Genomic DNA, 18,362 nt, shown 5'->3' with positions numbered 1-18,362 from the left:
AGAACTTCGCGTATATTAATCCGTCTACATCTTGCTTGTGAGTTATCAAGCGAGTTGTCAGTAGCTAAACCATTATTGTCAGCTAGATGGATACAATTTGCACTTCTTCTATCACGGTTAATTGCAAATAAAAAGCAACTATTTATTCTACGAAGGTTTGTAGAATTATTGTTGAAAAATATACATATATCTGCTAAATATCATATTTTTAAAATAAGCATCAGTTTTTTAAATAATAGTTTAGCGATATAACTCGTATTAATGTAAAGAAACATATCAATAACATAATGATGAGAGAAAAATTTAGTTCCTAAGATATATAGCCAAGATATGCTTCGCAAAAATCTCACGCGAAAATAAGATAAGTGCTGCGTGATCTTTTATGCGACCTTGCTTCAGGTTCCTTGTTTGTTATCTTTTTCCTCGTACTCGAAATATTATGTAAAGACTCTCGCCAGAGAGACTCGTTGGAACGGTGATCGCAAGCCGATCCAAGATCGCATTATCGTGTTGGCCGCCAACTTACTAATTACAGAGTGCCCCGTACTATCTCGATTACTTTAATTAACTGACCGCTTCGAATTAACGTACACTAACCACTAACCAACGCTCGTTCATCGTACACAAATGTTCGGCTTCCGTGATGCATGCGTTGCTAGCGTAGATACGCGCACACGCTCGTCGTCTCACCAATTTACTACTTTAATTTTTCACGTGTAAATCCATAAGAGGATGACCTGGCTCGTTGCTCGCATATCTCGCACGTGTAACCGTCCCCCGCAGTGTAAAGCGTCAGCGGATAATTATATTTTCATCTCTCCGCCGCATTAAGATCCTATCTAAATGCGTAATGAGTATGCCTAACGAGGACAGAGTTGTTACATACATACGTGTAATACCTTTTATATATATATATATATATATATATATATATATATATTCCTCGTATATGTGTGTATATCTATAATTATTTATTACAAGAACCGCGCACACTAATGTCGCAACCTATCGCTTAATTATAAGCAAGCATTTAATTTACGCGAGTGCAATTTATATACGTTGCAGCGAGAAGATGTGACTATGATATTCTTGAAATATTACTCTCGTAAAATGGAATAATGAGCGATAAAGTATTTGTCAAATATATTACTTTCTACACGATTAAAATAATATAAAATTGTGCAAGAAATAAATTTATTTTTAGCAAAAATGCATTCGATTTTGTGAGAAATGGATAATTAAATATTTTCCAAATAGCTTACAATACAAAAAATATTTTTAGACTAATATTTTAAAACCTGCTTTTCATAAATTATAATATTTAGCAAGTACATATTTTTTGATAATTTTCTGAATTTTCCTTATTATTTTTTATTTTCGATTAAACGTGATATCAGAAGCGCAATGCGCAAAACTCATTGTTACTATTTAACAAATAAATAGTTAATTATTGCTTTACTCGGTAACGGATATATATATATATATATATATATATATATATATTGTATATATATATTGTATATATATATATACGAGTATACCTATATGTGTTTTGTATGTGTGCGTGTCTTTTAAAATGAGTAAAATATGCCAACTAAAATTTTTTCTAAAATAGTTCAGAAAGATATAAATTTTATCAGCTCAAAGATGACATGCACGAGAGAAGAGAGAAGTGCCAAATATGTAGTCACTTAAATCGTACCCCATTCGATGTTTTTCTTATTATTGAATATAAACGACTTTTAATGGTAAAAATATCAAATAAGAAATATAGACAAAAAATTTCGAGATTACATTTTATTTTATGCGTGTTACAAACATTTAAAAAATTAGGTACAATTGATATAATTTTTTATCAATTTATATAGCTGCAGACAACAATCTAATAATTTTAGCGGTTTTATTCTGCAGTTTCATATTTTTATAAAATTTGATTTATTGTAAAACATTTTACGTTTATTTTATGTATATATTACAGTATATTTAAAATTTGAATCAAGATATTTTTATGAAATTTATTGTAATATCATTTTATCATTAATTTATCATCTTACATCGTATCATCATGAAGTTTTTTTAAATTATTAACTAATTTTAAATTATTACCAGTATGCGAATTAGTATCAAATAAATAACATAAAATATCTTATAAGTAGTACGATTTTGGCATATACATAGATTCTTCCATATGTACTTATTGGCTTAGTTTTAAACTAGTACGCGTATGTGTATGTTTCAGTCTTTTAAAATCTATTTGTTTTATTAATATATTTGACATTTATAATTTATGGCACAAGAATATTGTATTGAAAAGTACTGTTTGAATTTCATGGCACACTGAATTTTGTAATTAAAAAATTTGATTTGAATTAATTTTCATTCAGTTTACGAGGAATTCCCTAGGTAAGATAATTCACGTCATGTTGCGAGTGAATAGCTGCTTCCGAATCACATCGTTCAAATTCTTTTCACTACCATGTACTAGGCCGCCTTAATGCGCGTTAAATTGCGTTATGTCTACTTATTAGTCACGGCATGAGCAGGCTGCGTGCAACGTTGAAAAGGCAATCGTGTAATACGTCATAATTTCCATAGCGTGACTGGACACTCCTCCGGCGGTACACCTTCATCATTTTCACTTCATTAATACGCGGATGCGTTTTAATTTTCTGCATATAATTTATTATTTATTTGACTTCAATCTTTATATATTTTTAAAAATTGGTATTAATAACTTTATGGAAGTCATATTACACAAATTAATTGCAAATGCAAGCACATTTGTATTTTATACTATGTTAATTATTATGATAAATGCTATAGGTATATATATATTATAAATTCGACACTGCCTTGAAAAATCCAGTTTTTCTCTATATATATATATATATATATATATATATATATATATATATTATATATAATTGAAGGCATGTGCAACATCTACTTTGCATGATACTTATATTTTTAGAGTAAAACTGGATTTTTCAAGGCAGTGTTGAATTTATTTAATAATATTTCGACAACTTGCAATTTTCGTAAATCGCGCCGATAACAAATTTATCTTTAAAATTAGAGATCATGAAATTGTTGCGAATATTTCAGACTATTGTCAGAATATTTCATGCAATTAAGAATTTAATAAGCGGCATTTATAGCATACATTTTTTATTTAATGCGATTGTTCCTTTATTATATTAATACTTTACAAGTTGTACCGCAAAACCGCGAGACTGTAAATTATCGTAAATGTCTCAAAAGTAATTTCCGCAGTTTGGGTGTAACATAATAACGATGATATATAGGTTTGCGATAAACTCACTATCATAAATTTCGATAAAATCAAAATTTGTCGCATATCAAATAACCGACGTGCAGCACATTCGCGCTGTTTAGCGATCAATAAAATCGCAGTTTAATTAATTTTATATAGATATACGTAAATATAGGTTACATGAAATGACCTTTTGCCAGACATGCAAACGGTTTCCCTGGTAATATGCATGCAAGCCTTTCGTACGAGCCGAATTAAATCCACTCCAATGAATTTTTTAACATTCTATTCAAAATATTGTATATCGAATTATCAACTATCAAGGTACCATTTAAAATTTGACCGATTTCACAATTCGCGGTATGAATTAATATTTAGTTATTTCTTCGGTGCATATCTTTCTTCGAAGCTCATACCTCGACTAAAAACATTTATACGAATCACCCTCGAAAGGGCAATACCCTACAATTCTGGCATATAGTAGGTTTTGAGAAAGCAAAAAGAGAAGAAAAGAAGGGGTAAAATTCATTCACCGGGACTTGACATCAAGAGAAAGAGAGAGAGAGAGAGAGAGAGAGAGAGAGAGAGAGAGAAGGGAAGCAAAAGTCGCAATTGGTGTTACGAAACGACACAGGTGAGGGTGCAACGATAAATCAAGATAAACTTATGATAAACAAATTAGTCGGCGCGCGCTGCTGCCCTTTACTGGTGTTATTGTCTATCGTATATCTCGGTACAAATTACCGGCCGTCCTGAACACCGCGGGCTAACTGCTGTTCTTAGGTAGTCTTAGTGTTGCGCACACGTACGGGGGTAGAAGGATATTTGAGGGGTAACTCGGAATTAATGTACCACTTCCTCTCCTTTATGCAACCTCGTATTACACCGTATTAGAGCAGCTTTTCTACACGGAGTATGTCAGATGTAATAAATACAAATATTATAACAAGATATTTTTCAATAAAATTGAATTATTTCTTTATAGACATTATTCCTTACAGACATTTCTTAGAATCATTTCGTTTAAATATATTATTACAATGTAAATTCAATAATTATAATGTCTCAACGCTACAACAATTGCCATTCAAATTGTTATATAAATTATTTTAAGTGCAAAATGTACGTTGATCTATGTATCTCGAACAAATTGTTCTCTCGCTCGCTTCCCGAAGCCCGTTCTGATTGCGAGTTGTACGATAAAACGGTGCGGCGGGGCATCGCTCTAGCAAGAGTGAATAAGCGGAGGAGAAGCTAATTTTTTAAAGAGCACCGCGAAAAGGGAGTGCGAACAGGCAAAGCAACCCCGTCCGCGGCTACTCCGTCCTTTTCGTCTCCCCCCCCCCCCCGCTCACCAGCTCGCCGCCTCTCTGTCTCACGCTCGCTTTCTCTCGATTCGATCGCGCACGCAAGCTGTTGGAAGAGCCTCAAGCCTGCCAGCTCGTATTTCTCGCCCTCCAACAAGATACCAACCACCTCGGCGGCCCCATCCACGACTTTACATCACACCATGTCCCACAGGCATACGTTCGTATACGTGTTCACCCACACTCGCGCGCGTACCTTAACCGACAGCCACCCGCCGGCCGTGGCCGTGCGCGTGAGCATGAGCGAGCGTTGTAGCGCTGCAAAGTGCTATCTGACTAACCATCTTGCTGATCCTTGGCCCGAGACGCCGAGCTCACGCGGATTGTGAGAGAGGGTGAGAGCGAGCGTAATGGGGTGGTGGTCCCTAAGTCACGGATAGCTTAAAACAGCGCCAGCTTAAAAACCTTCTTGTGCGCATCTATCTGAATTTACAGCGTTGCGACTACCAATAAATCCATCTACAGCCAAAAAATCTGTTGGGTGCACTGGTCATAGACTAATACCATCACATAATACAACACCAAATAGATGTGTTATAATACTGTTGTATGAACAAGGAATTTACTTAAGGAAAGAGCAATAAAAGAGGTAAATTAATACGACATGTATGATAAATAATTCATAATACTGATATAGATTGTTCCTGGAAAATTTAAGTACTATATAGTTAAACGCAAAATTTTTTTTTTAATAATATTGTCACTTTGAATTAGTTAACGTTAAAGGAAAGTGTTGAAGCAATTGTGGTAGGAGAAAAAGGGTAGAATAAGAAATAGTAGATAGAAATAAATGTTAAGGTTGCGTTAAAGTTATATGGAAGAAATATGAGAGAGTGTATAAGGTTACTTGTAAACCAAGTCCACTTCTTAACTTAAGCTGAAGTAATAAAAATTGATTGATAATGCCGATTTGAAGCAAATTAATAACCACGTGGTAATTACAAGAGTAATCACGGTGCCGAGAACGTTATCGAGCTTAACCATCGTTGTGGCTCTTGGCGCGAAACAAAGTGTCGGTGAGGAAAAGCCGGGATACGAAACCATATACGATTGTAGAGAGCTTAAACTGCGCGAACTCCGTCTCGAACTCCGCGGGCAACAAACGATTTCCGTCCCTTATACTTAGTCTGAATACTTAAAATACTTTGGTTTACTCTTCCGGTTCGCGTGATCTCCCTCGAACTTCATCGCTTTGCATCGTTTCTCATGGGATCATTCGATGAAAAGGTATTTCGCGAGGGGTAGTGCCGCGCGCCGCCGCCGCCGCGCCGTGTCATTGGAGAACGAGTTCTTTGAACCAGCGATGTCATTAATCAACGGAACGCATTAACTCGTCAATTTTACAAGATCGAAGACCACGATTAACATAACACGATATTCATTATCGAACATAATAAAAGAAGCCTTGAAACTCTTTGCTCTGAAAAGAGCAAAAAGTAGATTCAAAGGGATCTGTTAATCGCAGTTCTTAATTTTCTTAATTATGATTAGGATTGCAAATGACTTTAGAAGAATTATATATCTGAATTATCGATACACAAAGAGCATAACAATAATATGATATATTTTGCAAACAATACTTTAATTTCTATTTCTAAATATTTTAAAACTGTAAATAGAGTATGTGTTGGATGGCATATTTAAACATTATTTCAACCACATGTGCGATTTACAATAGCTTTTGATATTCTTTAGCACATTGCACGTTAAATATTATAGAGAACGCAAATAAGTTATACTTTTTCATATCTTTATATATGTCACATATCTCGCTCTTTTACGCGAAAGCATACTGATTATACTCACTGTACCTACATATCTGCGAAGTTGTGTCTATTCGTTGAGAAAAAGGTCCGAAGTGGATTGTACAACGAAAAAGCCCGCGCGCGTCCGGTAAGACCCAAGACTGCGCGAGGCCTCTCCTCAAATATTAGCGGAGGTTGCCGGGGTCTCCCTTTGAATCAGAATCCCTGAAATTTCTATAGCAAATAATCGGAGACAGCTGGCTCGATGCGAAATCAAGTAGCGTAATAATGCCCCGAGACTCTACAACGGGGAAAATAAAGCGAGAAAGGAAGTCGCGGCGGTTCCATTGAATTCGAGGACGTTCTCGCGGTCTCTTCCGTCGTCTGTATATGTCAGTTATGTGGGAGTAAAATTAAATAAATTTTTACTTGTAGCTTATGCAATATCTATATCCACCTGAATATTTATCATTTAATTTATGAATCAATTTATCTCTCGATTATTATCATATGATGAAAGTTTCTACGCAATTATTCCCCAAATTTAAAAAATAAATGCGGGCGTTTATTATGAATCCACAATTTTCTCAGTTGTAGTCCTCAATGCAAAAGTAATATAAATTACAGAAAATATTATACCTTAACCGCATTCAATGAATCTATCCAAGTTAAATTTTTCTCAATGCACGAACACACAGCAAGGCAGATATGCATGTTTATTTTTAGTCCGCAATTCTTTATCTATTTTATTATTGCTGTACACCATATATATGATGACACAAAATAAAAATTTCCCTCTCAACTATTTAAATGCAAGATATTTCAATATATAATAACGAAATAACTTTTAGATAAAATGCACGTAAAATTTACAAGTATACAGTTGCTCCATGAAAAAAGATATATAGTTACTCCACGTTAATAATAAAACGTGAAATAATAAATATTACTCAACTTTTCCATTTCCAACTTTTAATTTTTAATATTTTATAAATTTTTGTTGCACTCGAATTAGTTATTTAATATACTTTGTTTCTTGCTATGATATCTAAACTAAATTGTAAAATCTTAAGTTAATAATATCTAATCTATTTACACAATTAAAAAAAAATTTTAAATCTTGCAATACAATCAGAATGTTATGATTATAGCAAATACATTAGATTTATTATTTGAAATATCTTCTTTACCTAAATTGTTCAATTTCTGAGAAGTTGCGTTACGTCATACAACTGTGTTTAACACCCGACGGCAAATATTCGATTGCTAATTAAATAATTTTTCGCGCGCGAAATTTTATTCCACTTAGTTTGCAATAAAATTCGCGTAAAATAAAAGCAGCGGATACTTAACACGCTTACCGAGTGTAACTGGGTGGATTGGTCAATAAAGCGATATCAAGTTTTTCGGCCGGTCGTATCTCAACGCTTGGCAATTAACATCGTGACATGTTACCCCATTTTAACAACGGTGAAATGATACAAGATACTCGATAAATATGCTAATCGCGGCTTCGCGCACTCTTAAAATTCTCCATTCAGCGGTTGTAGATTCAGTTGTTATAGTGTCAGCTGCTCTCGCAATATACGATGAGACATACACGTACGAATACTCCCGTGATGCTCGGACAAAAAGTTGTCGAAGTTACATGATCTCGACACGAAAACTTGAATGACTTCAATATAAATCATATAATAATAAGATTTGCCATATGACCGTCATGACACGATAATATTGTATTAAAAATAATAAGAAATATGGCGGACTTTGTATCCAAAATAAGAAACTCTTCCTTTTAAACTATTTAAACTGTGAATGCATACAGAAATGATGAGTTTTCTGAACTAATGATTCAAAATTAACTGTCTATTAATTATCACATTAAATACATTTAAAAATATATTAGTAATAAGAATAATAGCCAATTAAGAATTTAAGCTTTTCAGGAAATATGAGTGTGAGAGGGAGTTTTATATATTAAAAACCTTTTGTACATTTCAAATATCACAATATTCAGTATCACTTTTAGTGTACTCAATATTACTTAACGTTTCTAGATTAGCAAATTTTAAATATTTAAGATTTAATAGAGCTGACAAATTATGTATTCTTTATTACAGATTATCCTTCTTATATGTATAGTTGCAAACAAAAGTATTGACTTAGTGCAAACGCTATTGTAAAATGATCTACCAAAGATATATCTTTGAGGAAAATGACAATAAAATGTTAATTTTTGTAAAAAGCTTTGTTTTTTGTTTGCATTTCATTACACGTTATAGGAATTAATATAAATGAATATGCAGTCACATATGAAAGAAATAAAAACATTTCCCAAGAATGTTTCATCTTTCAACAAATCTATTAGCATAATGAATTATGTGTATTCTTGATTAATCAACATCACTACTGTTGCACATGACGCGAAATGTGATTACGTTTTTTGGTTAATAATAAAACCTATCGTCTTTTGTAAAACAAATCTTAATATTTTTTTTTACTATTTAGATTCATTTTTAACTCGGTTACAAAATAACTACATGATAGAGTAACTATACATAAGATAAAGAAATGACATTGGGGGAAAGAAAAATTGTATTGAATTTAAAGTTGAAAACAGAGAATACCTAACACATTTACAAATTTCTATAGATAATTAAAAAAAATCGTTATACAAAATCCATAGGATTATCAAAAAATTTCAAAATAAAAAATTTGAGAAGTAATGAATAAAGTAAACGCCCACCTAAACTAAGTACAAAAAAAAACGAAAAATTGTAAATATAGTAAGAGAAAATACATCACAGATTCTTACACAAATAAATGAAGAGTACGGTCAAAGCAATAATTCGAAAGTAATATGCAGAATTTTTTATAAAATTTGAATATAATTTGAAAGCCCAAAGAAAATTTTTTTTAAAGAAGCGTTTTTATTTTTTTCATGTAACTTTACTTTCATTTATATTAATTTATGTAATATATGTATAGTCAAATATAAGGCAAGGAATAAAAATACAGGTGAGCAGTTACCATTTTTTTCGAAGACCATTTTACAGTATCAATCACCCAATGTCAATATTTTTGTCCGTCACTGTATATACAGTATTCTTTATTTTTCCATATTTGTTCATGTTACGTGAAATGATATCGTCTTTCCCGCGCTGTTATGTAATCTAGCTGTTCTAATCCCCGATCCGAAGAATCTACGGTTAGAGCGTAGCGGCCATCGAAGCAGCTTATGCCGCGGGAGAGCATTCGGCGATACAATGAATAAACAACGAAGCCGCGCGCGGTCGAGTGAACTCCGTGAACGAGACCTTATTGGGATATTAATCGCCGTAGCAGGCGAACGCTCCGCGTCCCAGAGTGTTTGCACGAGGTTTGAAGAGGCTGCAACACCAAAGCTGCCTTGGCCTCGCTCTGCCCTCCGCGCCTCGCCGTGCTTTTAAGCACAACGAAACGCTCTTCGCGAGACCCCGGCTCCCGTGCCGTGCCGCGCGCGGTGCTCGAAGGCCTTAAGTACTCGCTCGAATACACGGATGCTTCGGACGCACGCTCGAACGCGAAGTACTTTAGGTAGTAGCGCATAGGCCGGGTAGGCGAGCGGGCGAAAGAATCCTCGAAAATAATGGTCGTCGATGGCACAAGCACCGTGTTTATAAAACATGGACGGGGCGAACTAATTGTTCGTTAATTTCCAGTGGCACTTACCGCACCGTTACTGCTTCGACATGCATTTGTTTGTATCGTGCGCGCACATTGTTTTGACTACGCAAATTGTTACGCCCTACCATGATAATCGTCGAGGCGCTTTCGAATGCTAAATGTTTTTATCGCTAGCACGACACGTCCGTGTATATATGTATGTATGTATGCGCATACATCTGAATCATTACAAGAGGAAGAAATGAAGTGACAAATTGCTGTGTTTATATAGCGCAAATAGCCGAAGTAATTGTCGGTTAATCATGTTGCTCGCATCTTCTTCTGGAAAACACTCGTTGAAAAGTAAACTTGAATCTAATAAAGTTAATTGTTGTGTGTAGATAAAAAAAATTCAGTAACGAAACAATGAGATATGCTAAAATTTTATTGTATAATATTGTAGATGCAATAATAGTTCAATAATTCAAGAAAGAGAGAGAGAGAGAGAGAGAGAGAGAGAGAGAGAGAACGGAGAATAAGTATTATGGAATCACTAATTTCTGTATTATAAATGTTTGAATTTAATTCTTTTGTAAGTTTTTATTCCTCTCTCGACATGTTAATACTATTTTTTTATTACTACTAAAAATATTTATTTCATTATTCATAAAAGTCATAAGAAATTGAGATATATATAAAATTTCTACAACGTATGTATACAGACTTCTTAATACTTACTTTTACTTAAACTTTATTTTTGCATTCTGTTATATTTACAAACATATAATTAAAGATTCACGTTCAAAAATTCACTGTGTTATTAAAAGACAATTCAGCTCACAATTATTGTTGATTTTTGAACGTTCATATCCTTTTTGAATATATTTGGTTATTGCACGCGACACATCCCGCTTTTTTTTCAATGCGAGAGAATGAAGCTGCGACGCGACGGGCGTTTTAATCCATTTAGTACTCTCTGGATGCAGAAAAGCGGTATATATATCTTCGCTTTATCCGTTCATGCAATCTGGTTAATTATCCCAAGCTTTTGATCTCATATTCTACCCTTCGATTAATGAACTTCTGTGTTATAGACTTTGAGGACACAACTGCGTACACGACTGCGTTATGCACTCTCTACCGCAATCGAATTACTCTATTGCTAGACATATTTATCACTTAAAAATCGATCAGAATTATGCGTATGCTTATCAGCGCGATTTTATAAAAACAACAATAATAATAATAGTAATTTTTTGTTATATGGCGCGAGGTGTTTAATATATGCGACTTACATGTATTGTTGTTTCTTTCTATTCTTGTTGTCACAAAGTTATGTAGATATATTTATTAATTTAATTATTTATTTGTATAATATTTAAATATAATAATAGTAAATGCTTATTGTATAAGTATGTAAGTGCTTATTAGTAAATAAATCTATTTATTTATTTATAAATATGTGTACATATTATACATACGTACGATTACTCGTTCAAATAACAGTAATAATAAAAATTGATATAATAAACTAAGACAATGAAAAATTTAGAAATAAAGAACATTGATTTTAAATCAAATGTTTTATTTGTTTAATTTTTAATTTTAAATAATTTATAATTTATATAAATCTGTATAATTTACTACTTAGGAAAGATCTACAAATTTAGTAATAAACTTGAATAACGCAACATGAAAAATATAGAAGACTATAACCAATTCGGTTGGACGCACCAGTGCGCACTCACAATCAGTGCACATTAAAGCCGTTGTACACAAATCAATATATAAAGTATATGTTTAATATAAACAGGTTAAGTCACGAAATCCTTATTATTGTACTATTTCATAAAACACATATTGGGCATTTTATCAGTCGAAATATTTGCATTTTACTTTAATAAGTATTATAGACATTAAATCAGTGTACAATGACTTTAATGTGCACTGAATGCGCCCAACCTATTCACTATTACAATTATAATTCAATTCATTACCAATTTTTTAAGATAATAAAAAAACTGATTTTAAACTGTGTATGTTAATACTTACAGAAATTGTGAAAATGTCGCCGTTTAAACTGACCCCAGCAACACAGCTCACAACACAAATTTTTCTTTTTCTATAAGCCCGAAACACTTTCACCGACTTCCGATTAATTATCGAAAATCTAACATCGAATATACTTCAAGATTTGAATGAAATTCATTCTTATTAATCACGGTGTGGTTCTTCATACAGTCCTTAACAACTATAATACAAATTTATCGCGAATAATTTCAGATCACACGCATCGTGACGCGAATTAACGTCATCGAGTTCAAAAGATTTCATTTTCATTGCAAAAATGAATCTTTCGTGACAATTCGGTGTTCGACACTTCAGTAATTAACTTTACATAATCCTGACTGTCCGACGGCATCGTCAAGATCCGTTAATGTTTCAATCCACTATTCGTTTCACACATTCCATATTTATAATCACCAACAACATCCCGTTTATTAAACTAGTCCTTCCGTTTCATTTTTAATTTACTCCTAATCATCGAAACATAAATAGAATTTCTCTGGAGATAATCAATTATGATTTGAAAGTTCAATCTCGAAGAATCATTCTATAGCAAGAGTGATGTTGTTTAAACATTATTATCGGTAAAATCTCAATTATCTTCGTGCACCGAAATATCTTTTGCACCAATCGATCTCAAGATTGATTTTCCCCTTGCTCTTTCTCTCGATTTCTCTGTAAAATTCGATAAATTTTATCCGAAAGTTTTTAATCTCAAAACAGTGTCCAGTTGATTCACTGATCTCTGGTCAACGTCACATCCGATACACGACTCAGATCACTTCCGGAAGTATTCCCAATAGCAGTCTGGAATTGACGAATCCGACGATTCCCGATGGGATGGATCGTGGATGGATCGCGGCGACGACCCCGAGGCGACGATTAAAAACGCCGTTCGCCGCTGGTGAGGATGACGTGTGTGCGTCGCTTGCTAGCGAGCCGCGAGAAGGTTCCAGCTGCGCTGCGATGGGTGAAGGGAGCGAGGGAACGGGAGAAAGCCCAGCAGCAACCACCACTGGTGTGGGCGGTACGATAGGCGGAGCGATACGATGGCCCATCCTCGTTGCTCGACCGGCGTTATCCCATAAAATTTTTCATCCCCGCGTTTCTCATCCCTCCGTATTCGCTCTTTCCCACTTTTACCTATCGCGGATGTCGCGGTGTAACTATTTCGTTTCTGTCTGCCGCGCGAGTTGCTCGAATTCACGGTGGATAGGGTAAGGTGCAATCGACATCAAAAGTGCAGACGAAGGATCGCTCTCCTCGCTTTCGAGTTCGACACTTTGCATCGATCCCCTGCTTTCGGAGTTCTGCTCCTTCTCGGTCTAATTCGTTCACTGCCACATCGACCACCACCGACCCATGACGGTTTTAAAAGCCGGATATCAGTGATATTCTCATGCATCGTCTCTTTTTAGAACTTGTGGTGTGATACCATGCTTTTTATCTTGGATCTTTGAACAATAGTAACAAAATAAATTACTTGTATTTCCTAAAGAAATTGCATGTTATTTATCCCACAATACATTTTAAAATTATTAAAAGTTTTAATACATTTTTGTTAAGTCAATCAAAACAATTTGATTTATTCAATTTTGCAAATTCCTGATAAATAAATAATTTTTAGAAAATTTTTTCTAAAACCAGTGTTATAAATTACGTAAATATTTCTTACAAAAGTTTTTCTACTTGTTTATAATTACTTGAAATTTTTTTAATTGTTCTTATTTATTTATTTATTTGTTGAAAGAAAGAAAGAAGAAGCAAACTCATAATCTTTATAATCTACCACTTATAATTATAATTATTCTTAGAACAGTTATATTTTACAGATATCAAATATATAATCTTTTTGAAGTGTCTTTATTTCGGGAATACATCATTATATATTTTCAAATCTTTGTTATATTTTTATATCTAGATTATTATTATTATTATTACATTTTTACTTTATATTTCTTTGCAAATATAATTTTATACAGGTATCTTTTTTAAGTTTGTAATTCTTAAACAATTGAAGCATGCCATATATCGATTCGTTATGAATAAATAATAATCTTACATATAATTATATATTGCAATATATATTATAAATATATATTATAAATATATATTGCTTTTATTATGTTTAAAAGATAGTGTATGTGTGGGTGTGTAGTATATATTGTATGCCATATATACTACACACCGACACATACACTTTTTTTCAATATAATAAACAAAATATATATTTATATATTATATTGTTACAAAAGACACATCGACATTATTATAAAGTTTGAAGTAATTGATTTTGTTTCAATAAGATTTAAAAAGAAAACAGTGTTACACAAAGGTTTAATTTTTATAATTAATTCAACTGCGTTAGATCACGCACTATACGATTTTTCCTGTTGTTTATAAAATTTATATTTTATTTTAGAATGATCCTATACCATCTCTAACTATTTGCCAACGTTAACAAAAAATTAAGGCATCAGGCAGATGCGGCAAATATCGGAATGAGAAAAATGGCTGGCACCTGGACGAACGTGGAAATCCAATTTTCTCCCGCAAAAACACGTGCAAAATGGAGCTGCAGTTACGGCGTTTACTATCACACCCACACGACCTCGACGCTTATTAAAAAAGTATTTATTTAGAAATAGCGGACGCGAAAGGTAAAAGCGTCGGCGGTGAAATGCATTGTAAAGGCAGCCCGTGAGAGGGGTGAGTTGCATCGGCCGCTCACAAGAAGTGTCGAATGAGAAGGATGTAGGAGAGAGAGAGAGAGAGAGAGAGAGAGAGAGAGAGAGTTCACGTGGAAAGGGAAGTAGATGGGATTTCGACCCCGTGAAGGATCGACGAATGGGGTGGCGAATGAATACCTAGTATGGATTCGCCGGGAACCAATAGCGGTGCGTGATGTCCTCCCTCGTTCGAGAGAGAAACGCCAATCGGGTGTTCTCGCCGTTGGCGTAACTCTTGGCAAGAAGAATGGTGAGGGATGAGAGGGGGGAACTGGTGAAGGAGATAGGGGTGGCGGGACGGCTCGACGGCTCTACCTGCCTGCCCGGCTGATAAAGACAGACAGACTCCCCTGTCTTCCGTGCCAGATCATACCAGCTTTTGCTAAGACGGCGACTCCCGGTGTGTGGCACAACCACACCTCTACTACCGTCTCGGTAGCCACCTACCTCCACCGCTCACTTACACCCACTTTACCAGCAACGCCGCGATGCGCTTCGACGCCTTTCTTCGAATTACACCGTTGCCCTTTAAACATCGTCTCACCTCGCCTCGCTTCTTCCACCAGTATCAATGCCGCCCTCGCGTAATTAACTGAAGAGGAACACAAATTACGTTCCACCGATAGGTACGTCTTCATCGCTATGTAGATTCAAACGAATCCGAATCTCAAATGGTCTTGAAGACGACATCGAATGACTGCTTCAGAATATGTTGCTTCAATACGTTGTCTATATAATGTATGAAACCTATAATTTTCACTTAAATGAAGTACGTATATATTGCTTATTTTATTTTTTGCTCTTGGGTGATTCTCTTACCATATCGTAACACATATATGTTATGTATACGTAATCCTATTATTCTTATGAAAATTTGCATTTTTCCTCTATTAAACTTTATGTGAAAAGTACATATATCTTTCATTTTTGTATTGAATATTTAACTAAAATTCTCATTCATTAATAATTTTGCAAATTTATCTCAACATAATCTCGCAAATCCTATTGACAAATCTCAAACTGGCGAGAATTTGATTCGGCTCTGAAATGTGACGGCCGGTAAGACTTAATTCGTTGTTTGTCATGCGACACGAGTTTAGCGTTGGCGCACGTGTCACGCCATATGACGAACGTGTATATCACAGTGTCGCACGCAAGCACTTATACGACACTCGAGAGAGTTCAGGCTCAAACATTGACGCGAAGTACATGTCAATACAATATCTCAATGACGACAGACCAACGATTCACCAAGACAAAACTTTTATTAATTGATTGAGACAAGATAAAAAGAGGAAGAAAAAGAGAGTACTTTTATTTTTACTTATACGCTTTATTTATAATTTATTTTAATTTAATTAAAAATACTTTCTTAATAAAAAGAGAAAAGATAGTAAATTAAAAAAAAATTTTCTCGCGTATAAAATGACAGAATGTTTCGCTAATATATTTTTTCAGAGTAATATAAGACAATGATGTATTATAAGATATAAATTGTTTGCATTTCATATAATACTCAAATTAACTTCGTTTTTGTCGTGAACGAAGTGTTTTAGATAAAGATTTATTTATTATGAATTTAGTATTTTTAATTTCAAATTTATATGTGTAAGCTACACTCTTTCTTCCCCTCCCCCTTCTGTCTCTCTCTCTCTCTCTCTCTCTCTTTCTCTCTCTCTCTCTCTTTCTCTCTGTTTTTAATTAAATTACTTCGTATTTTATATAGCTGTTAATAAATTTTTTATTTTTAGTAAGAATCACACGGAAGAATCTTTTTTCCAATGTCAATATAAACCAACACTCGACAACCCAAAATATCCGACTGGATGAAAAACAGACCACTATGACAATCACGTGCCACTCTATCAAATATATTTACGAGCATGTACATTCGCGGTACGTAGCCTAGCGCGGAGGGAAGCGATGTTTCATTGCTAAACACATTTACGTCTGAAAATAAAGAAAGCACAGCTCTTCGTTATAGTCGAGTAATCTCGTTTCCATCACTTCATAAAGTGAAAACTTTGCACCGTTAGTCCGAGCTATTATGAGTGAGCCCTCTTTGTCGCTCATATACGCATATCCCATATAACCGCCCCTCTCTTCCCGCGCTCATAAGTTTCTCCATAGCAAGGGGAGCTACGGACAATATATCAGTTTACAATGATAAAAAGCAAACACAGGAAATAACGCGAGGAATTACTGAACCAAACAATATGTCCCCTGTCTCTGGAGAGACAGGGCGTATTTCGAGCAGGCTGTCCGCGCCCCGGCTAGCAGCATCCGACGGAGGGTGCGCCGCGCGTATTTTCCTCACAATACGGCCACGACAGTTTTATTTTATGTGAGGGCGCGGGCGATATCACGTCGGCGACATTGAAAATTGTCTCATTATCGCGTGTTAAAACGATTCGATGATATAATATCGACGCCTCATTAAAGAGCTGTTCGTTCTGCGCGATAATTAAGAGCATGTTTGCAAGCTCGAAATTTTTAAATAAACAACAAAAATGTCTACTTTTTCGCCCAAACAACTGTCTAATTATATTTGTTTTAATCTAAATTATTCACGCACATGCTATCGTTGTCGTTGTATCTTGTTTATTTTTATCTTTTTGCCGTAGTTGCATTATCACTTAACGACTTTCAATATTAAAGTAAAATAAAATTCATTGTTTATATTAAAAAATTTCTTTTTATTAAAACTTTTTATAACTAAAAGTCTCGAAAATTGATGTTTTTTTTACTGATATTTTGTATTTTAAATTGCAAAATATTGTAAATAAAAAAAGTATACGTCTTAGAATATATTGAGTTATAAATAAGTTTTATTATAGATAATTAATAAATAAAATTAGGAATTTGCTTGCAGGACATTGCTTCATCAACATTTTATTTCGCTCACAAAGTTCCTCTTATGAAGAAGCTTGTATTTTATTTGATGCATAGTTATTAGTATTTATTAGTTTGACTTCCTCATAGAAAGCTTTATGAGTGAAATAAATACATATCATGTAATTCGAGGGAGGAAAGAATTCCCGTAGCATATCTAATGGAATCGCCGGGGATCATAAAATTCAAAATTTTATTAAAAAAGAACCTCTTTACCGATTATCGCCAAATTCAATACCAATCTTTCTTTAATGATACTCTATCGATTAAAAAGAATTTAGCCCGATATCTCAAAATTTGCGGAAGTTACAGCGGAAGATATCAAATCCGCACGCACACACACACACACACACACACACACACACACACACGCGCGCGCACGCACGCACGCACGCACGCACGCACACGCACACGCACACGCACACGCACACGCACACGCACACAAACATTTTGTAAAAATGTGATTTTTTGACGTTTTAGAATATTCGGAACACGTTGGCATAGAAAACTACTAAAAAAAATGTTTTACGAAAACAAAGCTTCCTTTATGAGGAAGCAAAAATTAAAAAACAGTAGGTAATTGTATTAAAGTATACAGAGTGTGTACATTAAAAAAAAAAAGACATCTCTCGTAAAATAAGAG

The 18,362-nt window shown here is 34.2% G+C and overlaps 1 protein-coding gene across 1 annotated transcript in view; it reads right to left on the bottom strand.

Annotated features, from left to right (window-relative positions):
- Positions 1-12,990, bottom strand: part of LOC112456545 (fez family zinc finger protein erm-like) — a 38,373-nt gene extending 25,383 nt beyond the window's left edge. Inside the window, exon 1 of the mRNA XM_025019166.1 lies at positions 12,084-12,990. The gene's annotated coding sequence lies outside the window, so the exon portion shown is untranslated. The remainder of the gene's footprint in view (positions 1-12,083) is intronic.
- Positions 12,991-18,362: the final 5,372 nt, after the last annotated feature.

Source organism: Temnothorax curvispinosus, unplaced genomic scaffold, assembly GCF_003070985.1.
Source record: "Temnothorax curvispinosus isolate PA1 unplaced genomic scaffold, ASM307098v1 QBEX01006963.1, whole genome shotgun sequence".
Lineage (NCBI taxonomy): Eukaryota > Metazoa > Arthropoda > Insecta > Hymenoptera > Formicidae > Temnothorax > Temnothorax curvispinosus.
The sequence above is the reverse complement of the archived record's forward strand: the minus strand, read 5'-3'. Positions and strand labels throughout refer to the sequence as shown.